Source organism: Pleurodeles waltl, chromosome 6, assembly GCF_031143425.1.
Source record: "Pleurodeles waltl isolate 20211129_DDA chromosome 6, aPleWal1.hap1.20221129, whole genome shotgun sequence".
Classification (NCBI taxonomy): domain Eukaryota; kingdom Metazoa; phylum Chordata; class Amphibia; order Caudata; family Salamandridae; genus Pleurodeles; species Pleurodeles waltl.
This window is the reverse complement of record NC_090445.1, coordinates 348,771,337-348,783,855: the sequence shown is the minus strand read 5'-3', so window position 1 is coordinate 348,783,855 and position 12,519 is coordinate 348,771,337.

Below are 12,519 nucleotides of genomic sequence, written 5' to 3'. Positions count from 1 at the left end.
TATCCTCAGTGATTTCAGAGAGGTGGGTCCCTCCTGTGAGGGAAACAGCCTCTCTGACTATTATGTTTGGAGACAGGGCTTGAGAGGCCCTGTTCTCCCTAGTTAGGACTGGTAGGTGGGAATTTTCCACCCAGTCACTATCTTCATCCTCTGTGATACCATCCTCAGAGGGGTTGGCCTTTTCAAACTCTGCCAAAAGCTCCTGGAGCTGTATTTTGGAAGGTCTAGGGCCCATTGCTATTTTCTTTATTTTACAGAGTGACCTTAGCTCCCTCATCTTAAGATGGAGGTAAGGGGTGGTGTCGAGTTCCACCACATTCATATCTGTACTAGACATTATGCTTATAAAAGTTGGAATACTTTTTAAGAATCTAAAACTAGTTCTAGGTTCTAATTCAAACTTTCACAAACTTTTAAACACTAAAAGAAATGCTAACAGGGACTAACACAAGGCCCTAGCAGGACTTTTAAAAATTTAGAAAAATAGTTCAAATTGCAAAAATCAATTTCTAATGACAATTTTGGGAATTTGTCGTGTGATCAGGTATTGGCTGAGTAGTCCAGCAAATGCAAAGTCTTGTACCCCACCGCTGATCCACCAATGTAGGAAGTTGGCTCTGTATGTGCTATTTCAAAGTGGGGAATAGCATGCACAGAGTCCAAGGGTTCCCCTTAGAGGTAAGATAGTGGCTAAAAGAGATAATACTAATGCTCTATTTTGTGGTAGTGTGGTCGAGCAGTAGGCTTATCAAAGGAGTAGTGTTAAGCATTTGTTGTACATACACAAAGGCAATAAATGAGGAACACACACTCAGAGACAAATCCAGCCAATAGGTTTTGTTATAGAAAAATATCTTTTCTTAGTTTATTTTAAGAACCACAGGTTCAAATTCTACATGTAATATCTCATTTGAAAGGTATTGCAGGTAAGTACTTTAGGAACTTTGAATAATTACAGTAGCATATATATTTTTCACATAAAACACAAATAGCTGTTTTAAAAGTGGACATAGTGCAATTTTCACAGTTTCTGGGGGAGGTAAAGTATTGTTATTTTTAGCAGGTAAGTAAATCACTTACAGGTCTCAGTTTTGGGTCCAAGGTAGCCCACCGTTGGGGGTTCAGAGCAACCCCAAAGTTACCACACCAGCAGATCAGGGCCGGTCAGGTGCAGAGGTCAAAGAGGTGCCCAAAACATATAGGCTTCAATGGAGAGAAGGGGGTGCCCCGGTTCCAGTCTGCCAGCAGGTAAGTACCCGCGTCTTCCGAGGGCAGACCAGGGGGGTTTTGTAGGGCACCGGGGGGGACACAAGTCCACACAAAAAGTACACCCTCAGCAGCGCGGGGGCGGCCGGGTGCAGTGTGTTAACAAGCGTCGGGTTCTCTGTAGGTTTCAATGGGAGACCAAGGGGTCTCTTCAGCGGTGCAGGCAGGCAAGGGGGGGCTCCTCGGGATAGCCACCCCCTGGGCAAGGGAGAGGGCCTCCTGGGGGTCACTCCTGCACAGAAGTTCCGATCCTTCAGGTGCTGGGGGCTGCGGGTGCAGGGTCTTTTCCAGCCGTCGGGAAAGTAGAGTTCAGGCAGTCGCGGTCAGGGGGAGCCTCGGGATTCCCTCTGCAGGCGTCGCTGTGGAGGCTCAGGGGGGATAACTTTGGTTACTCACGGTCTCGGAGTCGCCGGAGGGTCCTCCCTGAGGTGTTGGTTCTCCACCAGTCGAGTCGGGGTCGCCGGGTGCAGTGTTGCAAGTCTCACGCTTCTTGCGGGGAGTTGCAGAGGTCTTTAAATCTGCTCCTTTGAAACAAAGTTGCAGTTCTTTTGGAGCAGTGCCGCTGTCCTCTGGAGTTTCTTGTCTTTCTTGAAGCAGGGCAGTCCTCTGAGGATTCAGAGGTCGCTGTTCCTTTGGAAAGCGTCGCTGGAGCAGGTTTCTTTGGAAGGCAGGAGACAGGCCGGTAAGACTGGGGCCAAAGCAGTTGGGGTCTTCTGTTCTTCTTCTGCAGGGGTATTTCAGCTCAGCAGTCCTCTTCTTCTTGTAGTTTCAGGAATCTGAATTCTTAGGTTCAGGGGAGCCCTTAAATACTAAATTTAAGGGTGTGTTTAGGTCTGGGGGGTTAGTAGCCAATGGCTACTAGCCCTGAGGGTGGGTACACCCTCTTTTTGCCTCCTCCCAAGGGGAGGGGGGCACATCCCTATTCCTATTGGGGGAATCCTCCTTCTACAAGATGGAGGATTTCTAAAAGTCAGAGTCACCTCAGCTCAGGACACCTTAGGGTCTGTCCTGACTGGCCAGTGACTCCTCCTTGTTTTTCTCATCATCTCTCCTGGACTTGCCGCCAAAAGTGGGGGCTGGGTCCAGGGGGCGGGCATCTCCACTAGCTGGAGTGCCCTGGGGCATTGTAACACGAAGCTTGAGCCTTTGAAGCTCACTGCTAGGTGTTACAGTTCCTGCAGGGGGGAGGTGTGAAGCACCTCCACCCAGAGCAGGCTTTGTTTCTGTCCTCAGAGAGCACAAAGGCTCTCACCGCATGGGGTCAGAAACTCGTCTCTCAGCAGTAGGCTGGCAGAGACCAGTCAGTCCTGCACTGAACAATTGGGTAAAATACAGGGGGCATCTCTAAGATGCCCTCTGTGTGCATTTTTTTAATAAATCCAACACTGGAATCAGTGTGGGTTTATTATTCTGAGAAGTTTGATACTAAACTTCCCAGTATTCAGTGTAGCCATTATGGAGCTGTGGAGTTCGTTTTTGACAGACTCCCAGACCATATATTCTTATGGCTACCCTGCACTTACAATGTCTAAGGTTTTGCTTAGACACTGTAGGGGCATAGTGCTCATGCATCTATGCCCTCACCTGTGGTATAGTGCACCCTGCCTTAGGGCTGTAAGGCCTGCTAGAGGGGTGACTTACCTATGCCACAGGCAGTGTGAGGTTGGCATGGCACCCTGAGGGGAGTGCCATGTCGACTTAGTCATTTTCTCCCCACCAGCACACACAAGCTGGCAAGCAGTGTGTCTGTGCTGAGTGAGGGGTCCCTAGGGTGGCATAAGACATGCTGCAGCCCTTAGAGACCTTCCCTGGCATCAGGGCCCTTGGTACTAGGGGTACCAGTTACAAGGGACTTACCTGGGTGCCAGGGTTGTGCCAATTGTGGAGACAATGGTACATTTTAGGTGAAAGAACACTGGTGCTGGGGCCTGGTTAGCAGGGTCCCAGCACACTTCTCAGTCAAGTCAGCATCAGTATCAGGCAAAAAGTGGGGGGTAACTGCAACAGGGAGCCATTTCTTTACAGTGGTCATGCATCAATGAAGGCTTTGACCAACCCGGGTCTTGGTTCCACCCCATGTTCACACACCACATGACCCAAATATTTAATCTTATTTTTCAAAAATTGACATTATTCACTATTTAACACAACTCCTTTTTCCTGCATTACTCTTAAGACCTCTTTTAAAATGGCATCATGTTCTTCTCTTGATGCCCTATGAATCTTCACAATGTCCTGAAATACAGCTAGCACTTTGATGTCTTTTAGCATTTGAAACATTATTCTCTGAAATACGGCAGATGCCAACACCAAGCCGAATGGCATTCTACAGTATTGAAATGTTCCTCTAGGTGAGGCAAAGGCCGTAAGAAGTCTCAAAGCTAGATCAAGAATGACCTGATGAGAACTTAGAGAACCATTTGGATCCCCCAATCATGGCTAGCATTTCTGTTATTTTTGGTAGAGGATGTGAATCTATCCATGTGTGTTTGTTCAAACTGCAAAGATCTACCCACACCCTCAAATCACAATTTTTTTCTTCTAATTTCAAAAGGTGACAACCATAGAGAAGATTCAATTAGTCCTATAACCCCTACTTTGCATTCCATACGTTTTTTCTTCAATCATGCTGTAAGATGCTGGAAGATACACTCCTTAACAAGTGCTTGACAGGAACCACACCCTCTTTCACTTTTATTTGATGGGTAAATCCGTCAATGGTACCCAGTTTCTCTGAAAATATCAAAGGAAACTCTTTCTTTAGACTATCGAAGTAAACTCCTGATTTCACAGCAGATACTTGCTCTTTCATGTCTGCATAATCCTTTTATTGCTCTGTATACTTTGCCAAGAACTGTCCTACCTTTGAATTCCACACATTAAAAAAAAAAAAACTTGCTGTTAAAAATGGGGTCTTTGGTTGGCAGTCAGGTTACCCCCTGTCCAAGCAAGGACCCTCACTCTAGTCAGGTTAAAGGAGAATCACACTCAGTTAACCCTCACTCACCCTCTTGGTATCTTGGCAGGAGCAGACAGACTTAACCTCAGAAGCAATGTGTAAAGTATTTGTACCAACAAACACAGTACTACAGTGAAAATACTACAAAATGGACACCAGTTTAGAAAAATAGTAAATATTTATCTAAATCAAACAAGACCAAAACGACAAAAAATCCAACATAAACAAGTCAAGATATGAATTTTCCAAATAATAAGAGTCTTATCCTAAGAAAACAGTGAGAATGCTGTTGTTACACAAAGTACCTGGTTAGCGTAAAAAATAAAACCGCATGGGCGAGCGTGCATCAGAAAAGGGTAGCAATGCATCGATTCCTAACTCGAAAGCGCGGCCGTGCATCGTTTCCTTCACCATTTGGGTCAGTGATGCGTCGTGTTTCTCCCTCGCAAGCGAGAGGTGCGATGATTTCTGGAGGGGGCACCTCGGATCCGCGCAGTCGGGTTGACTTGAACAACCAGTTACAAAGCATGGAAAATCTGATCAGACGGTATCAGAAAACTGTGGTGCCTGGGCGTTGCGTCATTATCAGCCTCCTTAGGCAGTTGTTGCACGTCATTTCTAGAGCTGCGATGCGTCGATCTCCCAGCCGCAATGCAGGTGGAGCATTGATTTCAGGCACGAAGCTGGCAGCACGTCATTTATCAGCTGCGTTGCGGAAGGTGAGTTCTCAAAGCGTTCTGTGCCTGGATTTTCAGTTCTTGACAGCCAGCTTCACCTTTCAAGGGCCCAGGGACAGGATAGGGCAACACTTGGCAGGGCAGGGGTCTCAGCAGAAAGTACAGGTGCTGGCAGGGGAAGTCTTTGATGGCCCTGAGACTTCAACAACAGGAGGCAAGCTCAAATCAAGCCCTTGGAGATTCTTCTCAAGCAGGAATGCACAAAAAAGTCCAGTCTGTGTCCCCTTTCAGAGGTAGAAGCAGCAACTGCAGGACAGCCCAACAAAGTACAGTCATAGACAGGGGCAGCACTTCTCCTCAGCTCATCAGCTCTTCTCCAGGCAGAGATTCCTCTTGATTCCAGAAGTGATCTAATCTTCAGAGGTTTTGGGTCCACTACCTATACCCCTTTCTGCCTTTGAAGTAGGCAAACTTCAAAGAAAAGTCTCTCTTGTTTGTAAAATCTTGCCTTGCCCAGGCCAGGCCCTAGACACACACCAGGGGGTTGGAGACTGCATTGTGTGAGGGCAGGCACAACCCTTTCAGGTGTGAGTGACCACTCCTCCCATCCAGCACAGATGGCTCATCAGGATATAAAGGCTCCTCCCCAGCTCCCTTTGTGTCACTGTCTAGAGTAGAGGTGCAAACAGCCCAACTGTCAAATTGACCCAGATAGGGAAGCCACAAACTGGCAGTCACAAAATGGTTTAAGCGAGAACAAACCTACTTTCTAAAAGTGGCATTTTCAAACACACAATCTAAAGACAGACTTTACCAAAAAATGTATTTTTGAATTGTGAGATCAGATACCCTAAACTCCCCATGTCTATCTGCTCCCAAAGGGAATCTGCCCTTTAATAATATTTAAAGGCAGTCCCCATGTTAACCTATGAGAGGGATAGGCCTTGCAATAGAGAAAAACAATTTTGGCAGTATTTCACTGTCAGGACATGTAAATCACATAAGTACATGTCCCACCTTTAACAAGCACAGCACCCTGCCCATTGGGCTACCTAGGGCGTACCTTAGGGGGGCCTTACATGTAGGAAAAGGGAAAGTTTAGGCCTGGCAAGTGGGTGCACTTGCCAAGTCGAATTGGCAGTTTAAAACTGCACACCCAGACACTGCAGTAGTAGGTCGGAGCCATGTTTACAGGGCTACTAATGTGGGTGGTACAACCAGTGCTGCAGGCCTACTAGTAGCATTTGATTTACAGGCCCTGGGCTCCTCTAGTGCACTGTATTAGGGATGTACTAGTAAATCAAATATACCAATCATGGAAAGCCACTTACACATACATTTTACATAGAAGCACTTGTACTTTAGCACTGGATAGCAGTGGTAAAGTGCCTGGAGTACCAAAAACAGCAAAAACTGAGTCCAGCACACATCAACAAACTGGGAAACAGAGGCAAAAAGTTAGGGGAGACCATGCCAAGGATGCCAGGTATAATACCTGCCAATTTGATTTTCCTGCCTTCAGATGAAACTGTTACCCTATCTGGTGCCGCAAGAGGTCTGTCTCCCCATGTTTCCTTAAAAAAAATGTAGGTTATCATCGTGATTCTAGCTCCTGAATCAACTACTAACTTGATAACTTTGTCACTCACACCAATTTCTATATATGAATCTACGCATGTGGCTGGATCCCCACTTATTATCTGATTTTCAGTAACTACCATCACCATGTCCCTCAGGTTATCGTGTATTTTCCTAACTTCATCCTTATCTGCTTCTGTGACATTAGCTACATCTGTGCTATTTGGGTACATGCATGAATTTTGGTAAGTGTTGGCACTGCGTTTGCCACTTTGGCACACCTTGGCAAAATGTCCTGTTTTGTTACAAACCCTGCACATTACATTTTTCACAGGATATGTCTTGTTATCTTTGCAAAGATATTGATTCTTACACCTAAACATATATTTGGGTGTTTAAAAAATGTTTTTACTTCACAGTCGTTTCTTCCTTGGATTTCATTACACCTACATCTTCTGTAGCTTTGCTTTCAAGTTCCTTGCCAGACTGTTTTGAAGTTTCAATGCTTTTTGTCGTTCTTATAGTTTCTTCAAGGGACAGATTTCCCATAGAGAATAGTTTTTGTTGGATAGCCTTATCTGTGCATTTTTAAATTAATTGATCCCCTACTAATTGATCACTAAAAACTTTAAACCGACAATCAGCTACAAGTTTCCTTAGTGCTGATATGTATGTATCAACGTCTTTTAAAGAATTTGGGTCTGATTACTAACATGCTAGGTTGGATATCAAATCTACGTTCAAGCTTCTTGACTGTTTTCATGTAATCAACTTCTTCTCCCTCATTGACTATTAAAGGTGGAAGGTGTTTGGATACAGATCTTCCTTCAAATCCCAGTGAGTGTAAAAGTAGGAATCTTTTCTTTTTCAGGGCAAAATTGTGATGCACCAATTGGTACTACGTACATCTCTAAAGCATCATACCAATTTTTCCATGATATTGGCGGGTTTCCAGGTACCTCTAGAAAAAGTGGTGGTAGATTTACTAATTGCGTGGTGAAAGTACTCATGTAGGTTGATCAGTAAAAACAATGCAAATGGTGTTACTGCAGCTGCACCATAAATATTGATAATTGAAATTTCATTTATTTATTTGTATGACAATACATATACGATAAAAGGTTGTGCACATCACCGCAGTGCACCGTATTTTATGTGTTTGTGACAAACTGAAAGTCGTGTGCACAACACCCTACAGCACTGAATGAGGTGTGCGCATCACCGTAACATGCTGAAAGAGGAGTGCGCACCACCGTAAAGCGCTGATTGAGGTGTGGGATTTCACCGTGCTGTTGCTGTGTGAGGAATGCTGTACATGTCACCGTAACATGCTGATTGAGGTGTGTGAATCACCATGCTCTTGCTGTGTGAGGAGCCTATAGTCATTATGCATTTTAGTGTGGAAGGCATGTCACTGTGAGTTCTTTCATATTCTGAAGGGATTTGTGTTCCTAAAATTAATGTTTTTAACTTTTTAATGTTTCTGAGTTTCAGTCAATGTTTATTTCTGTTTAGATTTTCCAAGATAGCATCACAAGTGCTGCGAAACACGTGTCAGAGATTGCTTTTACTCATTCCAGGTTGGCTTGAACAGTATTTTACCAGTCCAAAGCTGTAGTTCTGTGCCTGGAGTGGTAAATGGCTTTTGTCATTTTTACAGCTCGGTAAGGTTGACACTTGTCAAAACCTATGTTTAAAGACTTTGCTGTACAAATGGCAAAGGACTTTGTCATTATCTAGCTCAGCATGGATAGCACTGTGCTGATCCTATGCTTAAAAACTATGCTGGATAAACAGACACTTGAGGTGAGCAAATCTAGAGTGTCGCCGGTGTTGCAGGGTGCTCCTTACTAGAGCTGCTCTCCACCTAAACTTGGGAACTACCCAGAGTTCTCTATTCTTTTTTGCATAATTTATGCATCACTCTAACTCTGAAAGGGATTTCTTTTGACTTATACTGGGTGCTCCCTTGTGTCTGGACAAAGCTATACCTCTCTGATGAGCTCTAATGAGAGCATAACACATGTCAGGGGTTGCTTTTACTCATTCCAGGTTGGCTTGGATGGTATTTTACCAGTCCAAAGCTTAGTACTGTGCCTGGAGTGGTAAATTACCTTTGTCATTTTTCAGCTCGGTAAGGGTGACACTGTGTCAAACCTATGGTTAAAGACTTTGCTGTGCAAATGGCAAAAGACTTTGTCACTATCTAGCTCGGCGTGGATAGCACAGTGCTGATCCTATGCTTAAAAACTTTGCTAGATAAACAGACATTTGAGGTGAGCACATCTAGAGTGTCGCTGGTGTTGCAGGGTGCTCCTTACTAGAGATGCTCTCCACCTAAACTTGGGAACTACCCAGAGTTCTCTATTCTTTTTTGCATATATGTATATTTTAAGCAATGTTACTGTGGGGACACCGGCACATAACTCTAAACTGCAATGTTAATAGTCTGCACGCAACATCATGGTTGTACAAGCCTGCTGTGTATCTTCAAACTATAAAAAAGTTTGCATACTAGTGTTTCTCTAATGATGTTGTAGCTTGAGTAAAGACACATGTGCATTAGTACTGCATCTTGTCCCTTTTCTCTGTGCTCTGACTGCGTTCCCGTATCCTTTGCTTCACTGTAGCGGCATCCTTCAGTGACAGTATGACCTTTTATTTATTCACATGCACACTGACCATACTTTCCACTAAAGGCTTCTCCTCTCTCGAAATAAAGCTGCTTGCTGAAAATGAGTGTCAGGTGCACCCGTCAATGGCAAGGTGCGTTGTGATTTAGATAACCAAAACCATTACATGTGGGCTCAGCACTCTCCGTGCTTGTCGCCAATAAGCTTGTAGTACTGAAGCTCTTATCAGTTGTAGTGGTTAAAGCACTTAAATTTATTGCCTTACAAAGACGCCACAAAGATGCAGCCAGTACTCTTACTCCTCCCATCCACCACCCAGCACTCTCTGAACCACTCCCAATATTCCACCCTAGAACTCACTCACATCATAGCCTACACAACATGATACAAGACAGTCTAAACCACTACAGTATGCCATAAATGATACTGGTTGCTGTAGCTGTGAGTTATGAAGGGGACCCATTAATTGTGATTCCCAGATTTCTGCATCACCAGTAATCAGAATGAGAAGGCAGCACTACCTTGTAGCCCGCCAATTATGTCTCACTGCTACTGACAGTAGCAGACACATTTTCCTAGAATGAGTCCATCTTCTGTCTGTTGGGCACTTCGACTGCAACATAAAAATTTGCCTAATGGAGCATACTTTTCCTCACATGGTACTCACAAATACTGACAATCAGCTTTAAGCTTGTAATACTTAAATTAAGCTTTGTTGATGGATAAACAAGAAGCCCATAGATGTGTTGCCTGATACTGAGGGAGAAAGAAGAGGAGCATTGAAGAGTGTAGATAATCCATGGCCTCCAACCCATACCCTAACGTTTTCAGATTTGTAGTTTTGTAGATTGTCAGACTCCAACCTCTTTTGGCACATACATGAATGACCCTAGGAACTTGCATCACTGGGCCCTAAGAAGGGAACTATTAAAATAGCAACATTTCAAAGGGTCATCTCCATCTTATTGTTGAGAAGGATGCTAGGTTCTCCCTCCTATATGCTGTTGAATTCTATTTTGTGTGTATCTTTGTGAGCTTTAGTTTTAGAAGGAAACCGGACGTTCTATTACTTCTGTCAGTCTGGAGCAAAACTTTGAAAAAAGATTAAATTACTAATCCTATGAGTGCCAAGCCGTAGAAATAATACTTTGAGAGGGGCCCAAATTGTATTATTCTATATAAAACAAACAGTACAATAACTTATTATGAAACTGACATTGACCAAATCAAAGTCTAAGGGAGTCATTTAGACCTCAGCAGCTGGTACTTCAAAGGCAGTACCTCTGCTAGCCCAGCAGCAATAAGCCCACACAATCTAGAGATCCCTCTCTTATCGGCATCGCGGCATGTCAAAATAGCAAACCAGTTTGTAATTATTATTTTTTTTAAATACCCTGAAGTAGGGGTTTGACTTTACAAATTAAAAACAATGTCCCTAAAGAGCTGGGAGGTTTCACTCAAACTGGTTGCATGTTCACACATTATTCTGAAGACTGCCATGATGACATAGCAATATGCACCAAGCTTACAAAATTCTGACAAGTATGAGATCCAAGTGGTTACCATCCACTATTGTTGTTGTGGAATGGAAGAACAGATACTTATTATGGTAGATTCGCCTGAGGTTCAGCCTTTGGAATTTGCCCACCTCTGAAATTGTTCAGGGTATCAAGAGCTGGGCAGATTTTTGGCAAAATCCTAATTACCCACCAAGTCTAAATGAAGCTGTAAGTACAAATATAAATTAGAGCAGGTGGAAATTTAGATCAGACATGCTTGACTGGTGACATAGTTCCACCTAGTTGTCACACCCATACTTGTCCTTTAGCTTGATCGACCTTGAGAATGACACATAACTGGTAATGTTTTTGCCTACATGAAGCTGAAAAGCTAAGGGGTGGAACTCTTGAAACCTGGTAAACTTTTGTGGGTAGGAGCCACCCTATCCAGGGCAGGCTACAAGGCTGTACCTGCTTGCAGTCACCACCTGCCTGTGGGGACCAGGCCTCCCAGGTGAAAGGCATGACTTTGCCCACCTCTTGTGTGGGGCTTCTGTAACCTTTTCAGCCCATAGAAGCCGAAGACTCCTTCTCAGTTTGATGCCACCATGGCCCAGGTAGGGAAAGTGACCCTGACCAGTAACTGGATCCCTGGCCTGCGGGAGCCAGACCTGCCAGATGAAAGCCATGGCTTTGCCACCTCTCACTGGGGGTAATAGAGCTATTCAGACTGCAGGAGTTCCTGAATACTTCCCGTTTAGATGCCACCCTGCCACATGTAAGGAAGGTGGCCCTGCCAAGTCCATAGCAATCTCGCCTGCAGAGACCAGGCCTCCTTGATGAAAGCCATTTTTTCACCTGCTTTTCACTGGGAATTACTGGAACTCTTCATCTCACAGGAGCCTCAGACTCCTGCTTGATCTGACTCAACCTTGCCCAGGGTAAGTAAAGTTGCCCTGCCCAGTGACTAGCGTAGTGCCCTGGGAGGGCTGGCTCTACCAGGTGTAAACCATGTCCTTGCCCTCCTTTTATTGGGGATTACTAAATCCTTAGACTCCAGCTTGGTCTGCTATCCCGGACAGACTAGATGGATCTGCCCAGTGGCCCTGCCTTCTCAGTGGTCCAGTCTAAAATCCATACCCTGGAGGCACACAAGAGTCCTCCCTGGGCTACTGCCAGCATGCCCTCGGTAGGAACTATCACCTTAGACCATTAGCTAAATGTGCCCCTATGCTAGTACAGTCCATCTGCTTGACGTTCAAGCCTGGGAGGCCAAGGTGGATTAAACCTGCACCCAGCAACTCTCCACGTTAGGCCTTTGAAGGAAGCTGTTTATCTTGACTATTAAGCCCCATCAAAGTGGGGGGCATCCAGAACATTGGGGAGACACAAGTAAAAGTTAGCCATGCTGGCTGGCCCTCCAGCTATCTGGTCAGCCAGCTGTCCCTCCAACCATATGTTCAGCCAGCTGGCAACCAGATGGACTGGCCCGGTCCAGTGACTAGGTGGTCTAGGTTGAGCTGGTGATCAGTGTGCCGACACCCTGAGGAGCTGACGTCAACCAGATTAGCCATATATGCTTCAGCCAGTGCTCAGGAGGCTCCTTCCTAGAGCCACCATCCAGCTTGCCTCCCAGCGACTCCCCTGGTACCTGCTCCAGTCATCTGATTTGCTGCTAACCTAAAAGGTATCATGCCCCTGCACGAGGCAGCATTGAGTGGGAGGGGAAGGCCCCCTTGTCTTGCAGCACATGGTGGAGGTAGCCTCCCATGTACCCACACCCCACTCCTCCCATTCCCATTTAGTGAATAAACAGTCCAACAATTGGTGAACTCTCCTTCATAGTGATAGGAAAAGCCAACATTGAAGGATTAAAAAGTAAAGTCTCTATGTATGCTTAACCATCA